The following is a 13724-nucleotide window of genomic DNA, read 5'->3' as shown; positions in this document are numbered from 1 at the left end:
TTCTGGGCGCTAGTTGTTCGTGTCTCATGACATCAAAAGAGCAGAGTTTTGATCTGTCTTCTGAAAGTCAGGTGGTTTTCCTCCAACCGAATGCTGGTTGGTAAAGCGTTCCATAGTCTAGGACCCTGAAAAGCAAACCTTCTTTCTCCTTTGGACTTGTATTTGGTTTTTGGTACCCTGACCAGATTTTGGTCGGTGGATCGCAGAACGCGATTCGAATTGTGAGGTTCTATCTTGTTGCAAAGATATTGCGGAGCCTTCCCATGGATGCACTTATGTGTCAGGCAGAGTGCTTTAAATGCAATTCTGTCTTTTACTGGCAGCCAGTGAAGGGTTCTCAACGAAGGTGAGATTGATTCCCATTTTTTTTTCCCAGTCACCAGTCTGGCGGCCGTATTCTGAACGACTTGCAGACGGGAGATTTGGTACTTTGGGAGTCCGAGGTACAGGGCGTTAGCATAGTCCAGTCTGGAATTCACGATTGTTCCCACCACAACTGCTACGTCTTCTTTGGGGATAAATGGAATAAGTCTGCGTAGTAGGCGCAACAGATGGTGCGCTCCGCTGACTACTGACCCTATTTGTGCGTCCATTGTCATGAAGGTGTCGAAGATGACCCCGAGACTTTTGACTTTGGAGCTAGGGGTGATGCTTTGGCCCAGAATGGGCGGCGGTGTCCAGGTTGTTGCCAGTTGACTCTTTCGGCTGGCGTGAAACATAAGGAGTTCTGTTTTTGAACTGTTGAGTTTAAGATAACTCTTTGTCATCCAGTTTTCTATCAAAGAGAGACATTTCTCTAAACTGGGATGATGATCCTTTTTGTTGCAGATGCGAAAATACAGTTGCGTATCGTCTGCATAAGAGTGATAGAGTAGTTCTTGGCTACTGATAATATCAAAGAGAGGGCGAAGATAGATGTTGAAAAGCACCGGTGACAGGGGGGATCCTTGGGGGACTCCACATGACACCGTGCGCTTTTCCGATGTGAAAAAACCCAATTTAACTGTTTGTGATCGGTTTTCAAGAAAGGAAGAAAACCATGGTAAATCACCTTCTGCGACTTCTGCTACCTTGGCTAGTCGCATCAGTAACAGTTTGTGGTCTACCGTGTCAAAGGCTGCGCTTAGGTCCAGCAGAACCAGGAGACAAGATTCTCCTTCGTCTGCGGCCTCGAGGGCATCGTCCCATATTTTGAGTAAGGCCGTTTCTGTCCCGTGTCCGGGACGGAAGCCTGATTGTAATGGATCCAGTAGATTGTGGGTATCTAGATGCTGTTGCAGCTGTTGTACCACTACTTTCTCCATTATCTTGGAGAGAACATTTAGGCCTGTTATGGGACGGCGGTGAGTTGGGTCCTTGGGATCCAGGTTAGGTTTTTTCAAGATGGGCTGGATTGTGCCCTCTTTCAACAGGGATGGCACTGTGCCTTCCTTAAATGACTGGTTTATAAGCTGTGTGATGGGTGGTGCCAGGATGTCGGCACATTCCTTCAGCAGTTTGGTGGGGATGATATCATTGGGCGATGTGCTGTTCCGCAAAGCACCAATGATATTTTTTGTGGTATCGATGGAGATCGGTTCCAGAGTGAACTTTGTTGATTGTAGAGCGTTTCTGTGGGTGTTTTGTGGTTGATTGACGGTGGGGTTGAGGGGGGTATTGTTTTGCAAGATGCTTTCCCGGATTCTTTCAATTTTGTTGATGAAGAAATCCGATAGTTCATTACAGAACTCTTGGGTGTCTGAGTTGGGGACTTCAAGACATCCTGGATTCATGGTCTGGGTGACCATCTTGAAGAGTTCGCGGGGGCGGTTTAGGGCGCTGTTAATCGCCATAGAAAAATGATGTTTCTTGGCTTTGAAGATTTCTTTATGATATCGTGTTGTTATTGCCTTGTAGATGATGAGGTTATCCTCTGCAGGGCTTCTTTTCCAGGCGGCTTCCGCCCTTCTGCGCTCTTGCTTCAGAAGCGACAGCTGGTTGTTGAACCAGCCAGACTTTCTTTTTCAGATGCAGGCTTTGCGTTTCGGTGCTACTAAATCGGCTGACTGTAGCAGGGCTGCGTTTATGGCATCCAGTGTATCTGCGGCTGTTTGATGTGGATGGATTGTTTTGATTCTGTTTCCCAAGGTAGATTTAAAGAGTTCCGAATGGAGCTTCTTCTGAGATCTAGCCCAGTGTATTGTCACCGGCTTGGGTGCTTTTATCACTGGGGGAATTTTGGAGATTATGAAATTGATTGCATGGTGGTCTGTCCATGGCAATGGTTCATTTTCTAAAATGCTTATTTTCAGATTTTGTCTGAAAATTAGGTCGAGTGTGTGACCTGAAGCATGTGTTGGACACCAGCCATTGAGAGCACAACCAATGGAGTGTTACATTTCCGGCACGTGACAGAAATGTAACAGTTTTTTGATACTTAAAGGGGTTGTATAGGTACATTTGTTTCCCCTCATCCTTCGATTTTGCTTTTAAATATCCTTATTTCTTCTGAGAAATCCTCACTTCCTGTTCTTTTGTCTGTAACTCCACACAGTAATGTGAGGCTTTCTCCCTGGTGTGGAGTGTCCTGCTCGCCCCCTCCCTTGGACTACAGGAGAGTCAGGACACCCACTAATACACAGCTCCTTTCTCTATCTGCAACATAGAATGAATGAATGAATGAAAAACGTATAAAGCGCGGCGCCTGCGAACTGAATCGCTTCTGGGCGCTAGTTGTTCGTGTCTCATGACATCAAAAGAGCAGAGTTTTGATCTGTCTTCTGAAAGTCAGGTGGTTTTCCTCCAACCGAATGCTGGTTGGTAAAGCGTTCCATAGTCTAGGACCCTGAAAAGCAAACCTTCTTTCTCCTTTGGACTTGTATTTGGTTTTTGGTACCCTGACCAGATTTTGGTCGGTGGATCGCAGAAAGCGATTCGAATTGTGAGGTTCTATCTTGACGCAAAGATATTGCGGAGCCTTCCCATGGATGCACTTATGTGTCAGGCAGAGTGCTTTAAATGCAATTCTGTCTTTTACTGGCAGCCAGTGAAGGGTTCTCAACGAAGGTGAGATTGATTCCCATTTTTTTTTCCCAGTCACCAGTCTGGCGGCCGTATTCTGAACGACTTGCAGACGGGAGATTTGGTACTTTGGGAGTCCGAGGTACAGGGCGTTAGCATAGTCCAGTCTGGAATTCACGATTGTTCCCACCACGACTGCTACGTCTTCTTTGGGGATAAATGGAATAAGTCTGCGTAGTAGGCGCAACAGATGGTGCGCTCCGCTGACTACTGACCCTATGTGTCTTTCGGCGGTTAGGGGTCTTGTATGGCCCTAATTCACCATCATAGTCCTTCTTTCGCATGATGTAAACTAACTCCACCATTTCCTGGAACCGCATATTAGTGGCTTTATATCTTCTTTTCCTTGATCGGGACGTCCCTGCCTCTGTCCCTTCACTTGTGGCATGAGAGCATCGTGCCCGCTCGTGTGACATCGCCATCTTTCCTTTCCCACAGAGATTATGGGCGTGGAAAAGATGAATTCTTACGCCATGGGCGGAGAAGAGGGCGGCGTTTAATACATACGCGGAGTGTAGAGAATGCAAACAACGTGTTTACGTCCGTTACGCGGAGAATCTTCGAGCGCATCCAGAACATACACAGTTAACGCCATATTTCCTAAACTCATTGATTAGGGGCCTCGCAAAGGTGACGAGGGCGGGGTTTCATAAATACGCGGAGTGTTTAAAAGGTTTACGCCGTGATTACGCATCTTACGCGGTAATTAGGCGAGCGTGAGAAACGAGGAGCGAGAGACAGGAAGGTAAGGAAATTAAAAATGTGATCAGCAGAGGCCTTGAAAATGTAGACACATGGGATGGGGGTTTGGGCTGTTGGTTGCACCCTTTTTAAGCTATTCTGTCTATGGGGTACCACAATGTTATTTTGGTATCCAAATGCTTTTGGACACCTCACAAAATAGAGATGTGAACAATGCTGTACCTCATTGACAAGTTTTTGAATGGTGTATTCAGATCAGGCAAAGTATTGTTCAAGTGTTGGTTGTACAGAGGTCATTAGGAAGTGTCTTTTATGTCATCCATTGTCAGGGGCATGAGATTTACACATGAAAGAGTGCCTAGATGAAAACTGTCATTTGTAAGCATTGTTTAATTTTATATATTTAAAATATTTACTGCAATGTGAACAATGGCTCTGCATCTAGCAAATCAATGTTTGGTACAAGCAATGCGGCCGAGCTGCCAATCATTGTTGAAACAAGAGAGACTGTGTTTGTAATTAGATATAGGTAATAAATTTGAAGACACATATTAGATCAAGGTCAACGCTGATCCTTTGGAATATTTATTTTTCTGTGGTTTATGTTTTTGGAATCTAGACTCAAAAAGAAATCTAATTTAGGAAAAATTACAATGGACCTCCTACAAAGCAAGGAATCTATAGAGGCCTTACTTCAAAAATACCAGGACACGCCCATCCTGTGGAATTCAAAACACTCTTTATATTGCAATAAAGAGGTACGAGCGGCAGCACTAGAAGAGCTAGCAAATTATATGCAAACTTGGGTGCCAGGATGCACTGCCAACATGGTGAAGGATAAACTTGCCAACCTCAGAAGCACATACAGGAGAGCATACAAAGCTAATAAAATCAAAAAATCGGGAGCAGCAGCAAGACAAGCAAAGGAACCCAAACTGTGGTATTATAAACAGATGGCTTTTTTGCGGGACGAAATGGAAGGCAGGAAAACGATGTCCAGTCTTTCTTCCAACCTTTCCTCCATGCTACCTTCCAGCGGACCTTCCCCAGATGACCACAGCCCTGCAGAGTCGGAGGAAGAGGGCCTGGCTGACAGAGATGCAGATCTGCCACCCTTCGATGAGGAGGTATAGTAGTTTCCTCTATATTTATGGCGTAAATTATTCTTGGTGGATTAATGATTAGATATTGTAAAAAAAAAACCAAGCTGGGAAAAAGCAAACAAAAAGGTGTACAGACAAATAGGTGTCAGGGATGACAACTGCAGGGGTCAGAAGTAGAGTGTATTCAAGTAATAATGAACAGAAAATACTAAACGAAAAACATGAAAATGAGTGTGGTTTTATTTAGCGAAATTGTAAAAAAATTGCTTTTTTTTCCACACAGGAAGAAGAGATCAGCCAGGAGGTGGCAGATCCTCAGGTGTCTGTCAGCCAGGAGGAGGCCGGGGTCAGTGGCAGCCAGGAGGAGGCCGGGGTCAGTGGCAGCCAGGAGGAGGCCGGGGTCAGTGGCAGCCAGGAGGAGGCTGGGCCCAGTGGCCTGCAGCAGGTCCCCCCGCCCAGGACAACCACCACCAGCCAGTCTTCTCCCCCCCAGGTGAGGCCATCAGGCCGAAGGAGGCAGTTGAGGCCTGTGGAGGAGGCAAGCCTCCGCATGATCCAGGAGGCAAGCGCCATCATGAGGGCCCCCCTCAACCCCACAGAGGCCTTCAGTGCCTCATTGGCCCATGATTTAAATGAAGGGGAGGAGGACCAGAGAAGACTGGCAAAGGCCCTGATGAACCAGGTCCTTTGGTGGATGCAGAGGGGCCTGCTGACCCCAGACACTGGGCTATGTGACCCGGCCCGGCTTGCGGAACACCATCCTCCTGCTGCCACATCAACCCCACCTGCAAGACCCCGTGTTCGATCCGCTGGAAGGCTGCCTGGAGGGAAGGCTGGAAAGAGGAGGAAACGTTGATTTTCTGCCTTCCATTTCCTTCCACATAAAGGACATCTTGTTTGTACTACCACAGTTTGGGTTCCTTTGTTTGTGTGCTGCTGCTTCATATTTTTGTGTTTGGCTCCTGAGGCTTGGAAGTTTATCCTTCACCATGTTGGAAATGCAAGTTTGCATATAGTTTGCTATCTATTCTAGTGCTGCCGTTCTTTTTATTTTTTGTGATGACATTTGCCTGAATAAAAGGCTTTTTGCTTTCATTTGAAAACATGTCTATTGTTTGATATACTGTGGGGATTATTAGGCAGCAAACCTTTAATAAATATACAATGGGTAATTTACAAAGGACACACTCCTTGGGGGGGGGGGGGACATTTGGTGTGCCAACATGGTTTAATATTCTCTAATGAAACACCAAAAAAAAAAAAAAAAATGAAAAAAACATGTAAAAAAAAAATAGTTTAACTGGTGACATAACTAGAAACAAAAAAAAAAATAAAAATAAATGCACATTCCTTTACAAAAATGACTACTCTAAATTATGGAGGACCACCAACCAAAACACACGTCTGGCATAGAAAACATTATTAAAGGATTACATCACAAGCAAGAAATGTGACATTTCAGTATGGGACAACTCTAATGAAATTGCATCAGCAAGAGAACGGGGTTATTCTAGCAAGAGAAGAATTAAGAAAACGAGGCTTTAAAATGTGGTTTAGTGCGCCTTTTTAAGACATTGTTCTCTTGCTAGAATAAAAGGTTTCTAATGACGAATGTGCCATATCCCAAAGAAACGCGAGTTTTACCTGAACGAGCGCTCCCGTCTCCTCATTTGGACTGAGCATGCGCGGGGTTTTTGTACGCTGCTTTTGTGTACAGACGAGCGAACATGTCTGACGGACACGATTCCAGCAGACTGTTTTAAAGCAAGACCAGGAAACAGTTGTTCGTTGGAAAACGGTCTGGCCGACGATTGTTTGCTGGAATTCTGTACGTTACTGCCTACACACGAACGAACATGTCCGCTGAAACTGGTCCGCGGACCAGTTTCAGCAGACATGTTTGGTCGTGAGTACGAGGCCTAAGGGTTTCCATGAATGGAAGAGGATTTTGAAGGGCTGGCTTAGTGATTGTAATGTGATAGAGAGTGTCCTGACTCTCCTGTAGTCCAAGGGAGGGGGCGAGCACAACACTCCACACCAGGGAGAAAGCCTTGCATTACTGTGTGGAGTTACAGACAGAAGAACAGGAAGTGAGGATTTCTCAGAAGAAATAAGGACATTTAAAAGCAAAATGGAAGGATGAGGTAAGTGAAGGAGGACTGCACTAAGGTAAAAAAAATTGTAACTTTACAACCCCTTTAAATGGATGGGTTTACTTCCACTTTAAATTCCATTCTGTGCAGTAGTATTGTGAGCACCGACCCACATGATGATACACCCTAAAGTTGTCCATGACAACCTTAACTCACAAAAAGTGAGTTCAGTATTGCTGCTGGGCCTCATTTTGCCCAGATCAGCAATGGCCAGGAAACGACAGTGCAGAGAGTGTGGAAGAAACAGCGCCAAGCAGAAAGTGAGTATTGAGAAGCAGTTTATTTGCCAACAGGTTTAGATGACTGGGGCTTTCTCTGGGTGTGTTCTCAGTTGTCTTTCACTATTTCCTTTTCCTTTCTATTTTATTCCCTTTTATGTTATCTCCATAAGTGCAATATATTCAGAAATAGTGATACAGTGGAACCTCGGTTCACGAGTATCACGGTTAACGAGCATTTTGAAAGACAAGCAACTAAAAAGAAATTTGACTCATTTTGTCTCGCAAAACAAGCAGAATTCAAGCTAATGGGGTGTGCAGTAACGCATTTGGCCTGAGGTGCGGGGACGCCGGAGCTGAGCAGAGTGGAGCCGATGGGAGCCGTTCGGAAATACTTGTAAATACTCTGTTCCTGAGTGTTTCCGAGCCTTTGCAAGGGTTTACGAGGTCAGCCGAGCTGTTCCCGGGCCTTTGCGAGTGTTTTTGAGTCTCTCCGGCGCCCCCACCTCTGGCAGAATTGCATGCCATTGAAGTCAATGCGGAAAAAATTATTTTCGGTTCTATTGACTTCTATGGGGAAACTTGCTTTGATATGCAGGTGCTTTGGATTACGAGAATTCTCCTGGAACGGATTATGCTCGTAATCCAAGGTTCCACTGTACAAGTATAACCCTAGGCAGCTGGTGCAGATGGGGGGTAAAAGAGAAAAGGCAAGGTTTTTATTAATGCCTCAATAACTAGATAACAAAAATATTATTATTATTATTTTATAGGATTTATATAACGCCAACAGCTTGCACATCACTTTACAACATAGAGGGGGGACAGTACTATTACAATACAGTTCAATACAGAAGGAATGGGAGAGCCCTGCTTGTGGAGATTACAATCTAAAGGAAATTGGCTAACGTGAAAGGGATATGGAGAAGAAAACGTACACTGCTCTAATTATTTGATAATACTGGTGTCAATAGCGTAATCAGCAATATTCCTCAACAATAACCCATAAAAAAATTGCATAAAACTTCACATGAAGCAGATTAGACCTTCAGTATGTCATTTTTTTGTGTGTTTCCAAACAACTGCTGAAATAACTTTATTGTTACTTATGAAGTATACAGGAGAAAGATGAATGGGAGTGCATTATGACATGCATTTTTAATGACGCTTCACCCATTTGGATTACCACAGTGCATTAGCTACTGCTCATGTAGCAAAATCGTGTTTCTAATTCACTTCAATTGCCTGCTGGCTTCTTTGGTTTGCTAGAGCTGTGATAGCCAAGTCCACTCTGTGAGCTTTGCAGCAATAAACCTGTTATGATTTGTATACTATATTGTGCTTTTGAGCAGTTGAACCATTATTTGGACCAACGGTGCATTCTGACATTATGTCTGTTTTCATAAGCCACTAGGCCCTTTTGGGAAAATAAAGACTCATTATGTACAAAGACTAAGGCCTCATTCACACTTAGCGGACTCCGTCGCTACGGAGTCCGCCTGCTCCCGTCGGCTCAGCGGGAGATCTGTCCGCAGATCTCCGCTGCGCCGACGGATGACAAGCTCCTGTTGACTGAGCGGGGAGGGGCTTGTCGGGCACCGCTGTGTCCTATGGAGCGATCTGATGAAAACGGACAGCATGTCCGTTTTCATCAGATCTTACCCGATCCGATTCGCATGGACGGATTGGGACGTGGCCCCCATACGTCTGTTTTCAGCGGATCGGATCGGGTCAGATGTCAGCGGATATTTTCCGCTGACATCCGACGCTCCATAGCGATGCATGGAGCGGCCGTTCAGGTCCGTGACAGACGGACCCGAACGGCCCGTAGTGTGAATGAGGCCTATCACAGATCCCTTTTCCCTTGTAGGTTGCCATTTTTTTTTATATAAAATGGGGTATGGTTTCCTTTTTTTTACAACCTTTACAACCCCTTTAATGTTATACTGCTGATTTAGGTAAACATTTTATTGAGGAATTTGAGCTTTGCCTTTTACTACATGTTAAGATTGCACTTTTTTTCAGAAAATTGGTCCTTTAAAAAATTTTCTCTATTGCATTCTTATTAAAATGTATAACATTCAAATCAGCGACATCCAATGGGAAAAGGCATGTATATTGGCACATAAATGTTCATTGAGCACAAAATACCAAGAGATTTCATATAAAATCCCCACACAGTGCTACTTGACTCCACAAAAGGCTACAAAATGGTTTCACTCATCATCAGATGCTTGTTGGAGATGTGGCAAGGATACGGGTTATTTCATGCATAGTCCTTGACTACTGGAGAGAAATATCCAAATTGATTAAACAAATTACTGACACTAAAAGCCTCGTACACACTGTCGGACTTCAAACAAACTTTTCCGTGGATTTTTGTCCAAAGGGAGTTGGCCGGGCACACCCATAGCATACACACGGCAGGACTTTTCTCCAAACTTTCCCAACATCACATGTTTTTTCTGCTCTTCTCGCCACCCTTTGGTCAACTTCTGCTATTGTTGGTTGATTTTCACATTGGTTCTGGGCATGCGTATTTGTGCTTCGGATAAAAGTCTGATGGATTTCTGTACACACGATAGTACTCTGCACCATAGGATTTTTATTGTCGAAAAGTTTGTCCGTTTGCAGAGCAAACTTTTGTCCGATGAAAACCGAAAAAGTTTGTCCGATGAAGCGTACACATGGTATTTTTTTTTTTTTTAAACTTGCTCATTTTGAAGTTTGTTGTCAAAAAGTCCTACCGTGTGTATGGGGCTTAAGATAAACCTGAACGCTGCCGCATGTCTGATTCACAATCAAGCGGAGGTTCACCCAAAAATCCACTTTTTGACATTAGCTCCAGCATACTGCTAACATCTGCAGTATGCTGGGTTTTTTTTTCTAAGCGAAGAGGAGTTGATTGACGGCTGCTAAGGCACGTCACGCCTTCCGAAAATACACAAAGTCACACTCGGGCGTTTACAGCGCCTGCCGTGTAGAGCTGACTGCGCAGGCGCCGTAAACACCCGAGTGTGACTTCGGGTATTTTCGAAAGGCGTGACACGCTTTAGCAGCCCGTCAATCAACTCCTCTTTGCTTAGGAATGCCTATACCTGGAAGTAATACCCCGCTCGGAGCCGGATAACAAGGGCTCGTATAACGATAAGTACAAAAAAAAAAAAAAACAGCATACTACAGATGTTAGCAGTATGCTGGAGGGATGTAGCTAATGTCAGAAAGTTTATTTTTGGGTGAACCCCCGCTTTAACTCCTTAACATTAAGCAAATACAAGAAATCTCTCACCAGACATCTCTTAAGCCTCATACACACGATCGGACTTCAAACAAACTTTTCCTTCGATTTTTGTCCGAAGGGAGTTGGTCGGGCACACCCATAGCATACACACGCTCTGACTTTTTCTGCAAACTTTCCTAAAACTTTCCCAACATCACATGTTTTTTCTGCTCTTTACAGCCACCCTTTGGTCAACTTCTTCGATTGTTGGTTGATTTTAACATTGGTTCTGAGCATGCGTATTTGTACTTTGTACAAACCGATGGCTTGCTGTACACACGGTCGGACTTTGCACCATCGGAATTTTGTTGCCGAAAAGTTTGTCTGTTGGCAGAGCGAACTTTTGTCCAATGAAAACCAAAAAAGTTTGTCCGATGGAACGAACACATGGTCGGATTTTTTTGAAAACGTGCTAATTTTGAAGTTTGTTGGCAAAAAGTCAGACCTTGTGTACGGGCCTTTAACCGCAGCAAAGACTCTTATACCCTTACATTGGAGATCCACTCATACCACGACGGTCAAGGATTGGTTGGACAGAGTCCAATACATGTACAAAATAGAAGAAATTCTAGCGATGAGAAAATAAAATAGCACCAGTTTTATTAAAATGTGGCAACGAACCCTGGCTATTGTTCACTTACACGTCTGAATACCAATCACTTTTCTGAATTACTGTTACATCTGTATTATAATGAATTACCAATCTGTTAAACGCAAAACAAACCCCTCTCTTAATCCGGTTTGATCTTTTACATGGAAACAATTATTATTCTCCCTGTCTTTATCAATCCTGATTTTATGCAATCCCCCCTAAGCTTTCCCCCCCTCCTGCCCCCCCCCCCAGTTTTGTTCCCTTTTTTTTTCGTTTCCTTTTATTACTGTTCTGATTTCCCTTTTCATTCCTCTTTATATACGACTGTATTTAGAAACCTCGGGGCAGATCCTTGTACAGCGGCGCATTTATGCCCCGGGGCGTAGCGTATCTAAGATACACTATTCCGTCGTAACTTACTTTTTTTTTTTTAATCCACAAAGAATTTGCGCCGTAAGTTACGGCGGCGTAGTGTATCTTTGGAGGCGTAAGGGCGCGGAATTCAAATGGATGTAATGGGGGCGTGTTTTATGTAAATACGTCGTGACCCGACGTAAACAACGTTTTTTTTAACTGCGCATGCGCCGTCCGTGGGGGTATCCCAGTGCGCATGCTCGAAATGAACCCGGAACAAGCCAATGCTTCCGACGGTGACGTCATTCTACGCAAATCCCTATTCGCGAACGACTTACGCAAACTATGTAAAAATTTCAAATTTCTATGCGGGGAAAGACGGCCATACTTAACATTGAGTACGCCTCATAACAGAAGCTTTACATATACGCCGGAAAAAGCCGAACGCAAATAACGTAAAAAAATGCGCCGGCCGGACGTACGTTCGTTTGTGGATCGCCGTACCTAGCTAATTTGCATACTCAACTCGGAATTCGACGGAAACGCCACCTAGAGGCAGCCGAAAAATTGCAGCTTAGATCCGACGGCGTACAAAGACGTACGCCTGTCGGATGGAGCCGAGATGCCGTCGGATCTTGTTTTGAAGATACAAAACAAAGATACGATGCGCAAAATTTGAAATTACGCAGCGTATCAAGAGATACGCCGGCGTAATACTTTTGTGGATCTGCCCCCTCATGTATTAATTATACACTTCTTAAAGTGGAGGTTCACCCTAAAAACAAGTATATACCATTCAATCCAGCATACTGCCGACATGTACAGTATGCTTGTTTTTTTTTTTTGGTTTACATACCGTAGTATAGGTATTTTCCCCCCAGCTTCCGGGTAGTGAATCCCGCGGGAGTGAGCGTTCCTATTCTCGAAGTGATTGACGTATGACAAAAGCTTTACCCCCGGCGCAAAAGGCGCGTCACCAGTTTCCGAAAAAAGCTTCTTTCAGAAACTAGTGACGCGCATTATGCGCCGGGGATGAAGCTGTTATCATACATCAATCTCTTAGTCTCTGAATAGGAACACCCACTCCCGCAGGATTCACTACCCTATACTACGGTATGTACACCAAAAAAACAAAAAAACAAAAAAAAACAAGCATACTGTACATGTCGGCAGTATGCTGGATTGAATGGTATATACTTGTTTTTAGGGTGAACCTCCACTTTAAGCCCCATACACACGGTAGGACTTTTTGACAACAAACTTCAAAAAGAAAAAAATTGTTTCCCAGCTCAGGTTGCAATACTCACCTTTAATTCAGCACTGTCCCTGCTGTAATACCTTTTTCGTCAGAAGATGCCCTCAGTCTTGTGGGTTGACAGACAGTGTCTTTCAACCTGGAAAACTGAGGAGATTCTGTGATTGCAGCTAGCGTTATGGACCTGCCTCCTGAGGGGGGTTCACCACAACACGAGTCTTCACTCACAGTGTCGCAGCATCAGCATCATTTAAGATAGTCGACCATTGGGAGAAGAGGCGAAAAGGAAGAAGATCCATGTGACTGGCCTGAGGACACCTGGAAGAGGTATGTGTAGAAAGTAAAAAAAGGTAACATTCTGTCAGGGGGGATCCCAGAGTTGGGTTTTAATGTCCTCTGCACCCGGGAAAAAAAGGAAAAGTTAAACTTATCTAATAAGGCACAAACACAGCTTTATTTCAAAGTTCAATGCCCATTCCAAATAGGAACGGTAAGGTAACTATTGTACATGAGTGTATGCTTCAGCAGGTCAACAAACTTGAAAGAGAAGTGTGGCAACTATCTTCCTAAGGATTCCTCCCTGCTTTTTTGCCTTTCCATACATTACAAGCTCTCACCAGCATGACCCTCCTGACCCACATGTCTTGATTTTTTTTGTAGCTGTATTGTCTCCCTTTGTTTTGTAAATTGCTGAGCAAACTGTTGCCGCTATATAAATCCTGGCCATCTGTATTACATTTTTTTTGTTAACGGACTAGCCTGAAACAATTTACACAACTTTCTTTTTAGATAAATGCAGCTAAAAAAATCCCACCAAAGGTGGTTGGCTTAAAAGAGAAGTACGGGCTTTCAAAAAAACAGACACACATACTCACGCAGGTGGATGCAGCATCAGTCAGATGCTTCATCTGTCCCCGTTTCCTCTAAGACTGAGAACTAAGCGATCATAGACTGCTGATCTCCCAGTTCTGGGTCTTCAGTGAGCAGAGAGCCAGTGACTGTTAATC

The sequence above is a fragment of the Rana temporaria genome, chromosome 1, assembly GCF_905171775.1.
Source record: "Rana temporaria chromosome 1, aRanTem1.1, whole genome shotgun sequence".
NCBI lineage: Eukaryota > Metazoa > Chordata > Amphibia > Anura > Ranidae > Rana > Rana temporaria.
Note: the sequence above shows the minus strand (reverse complement) of the source record.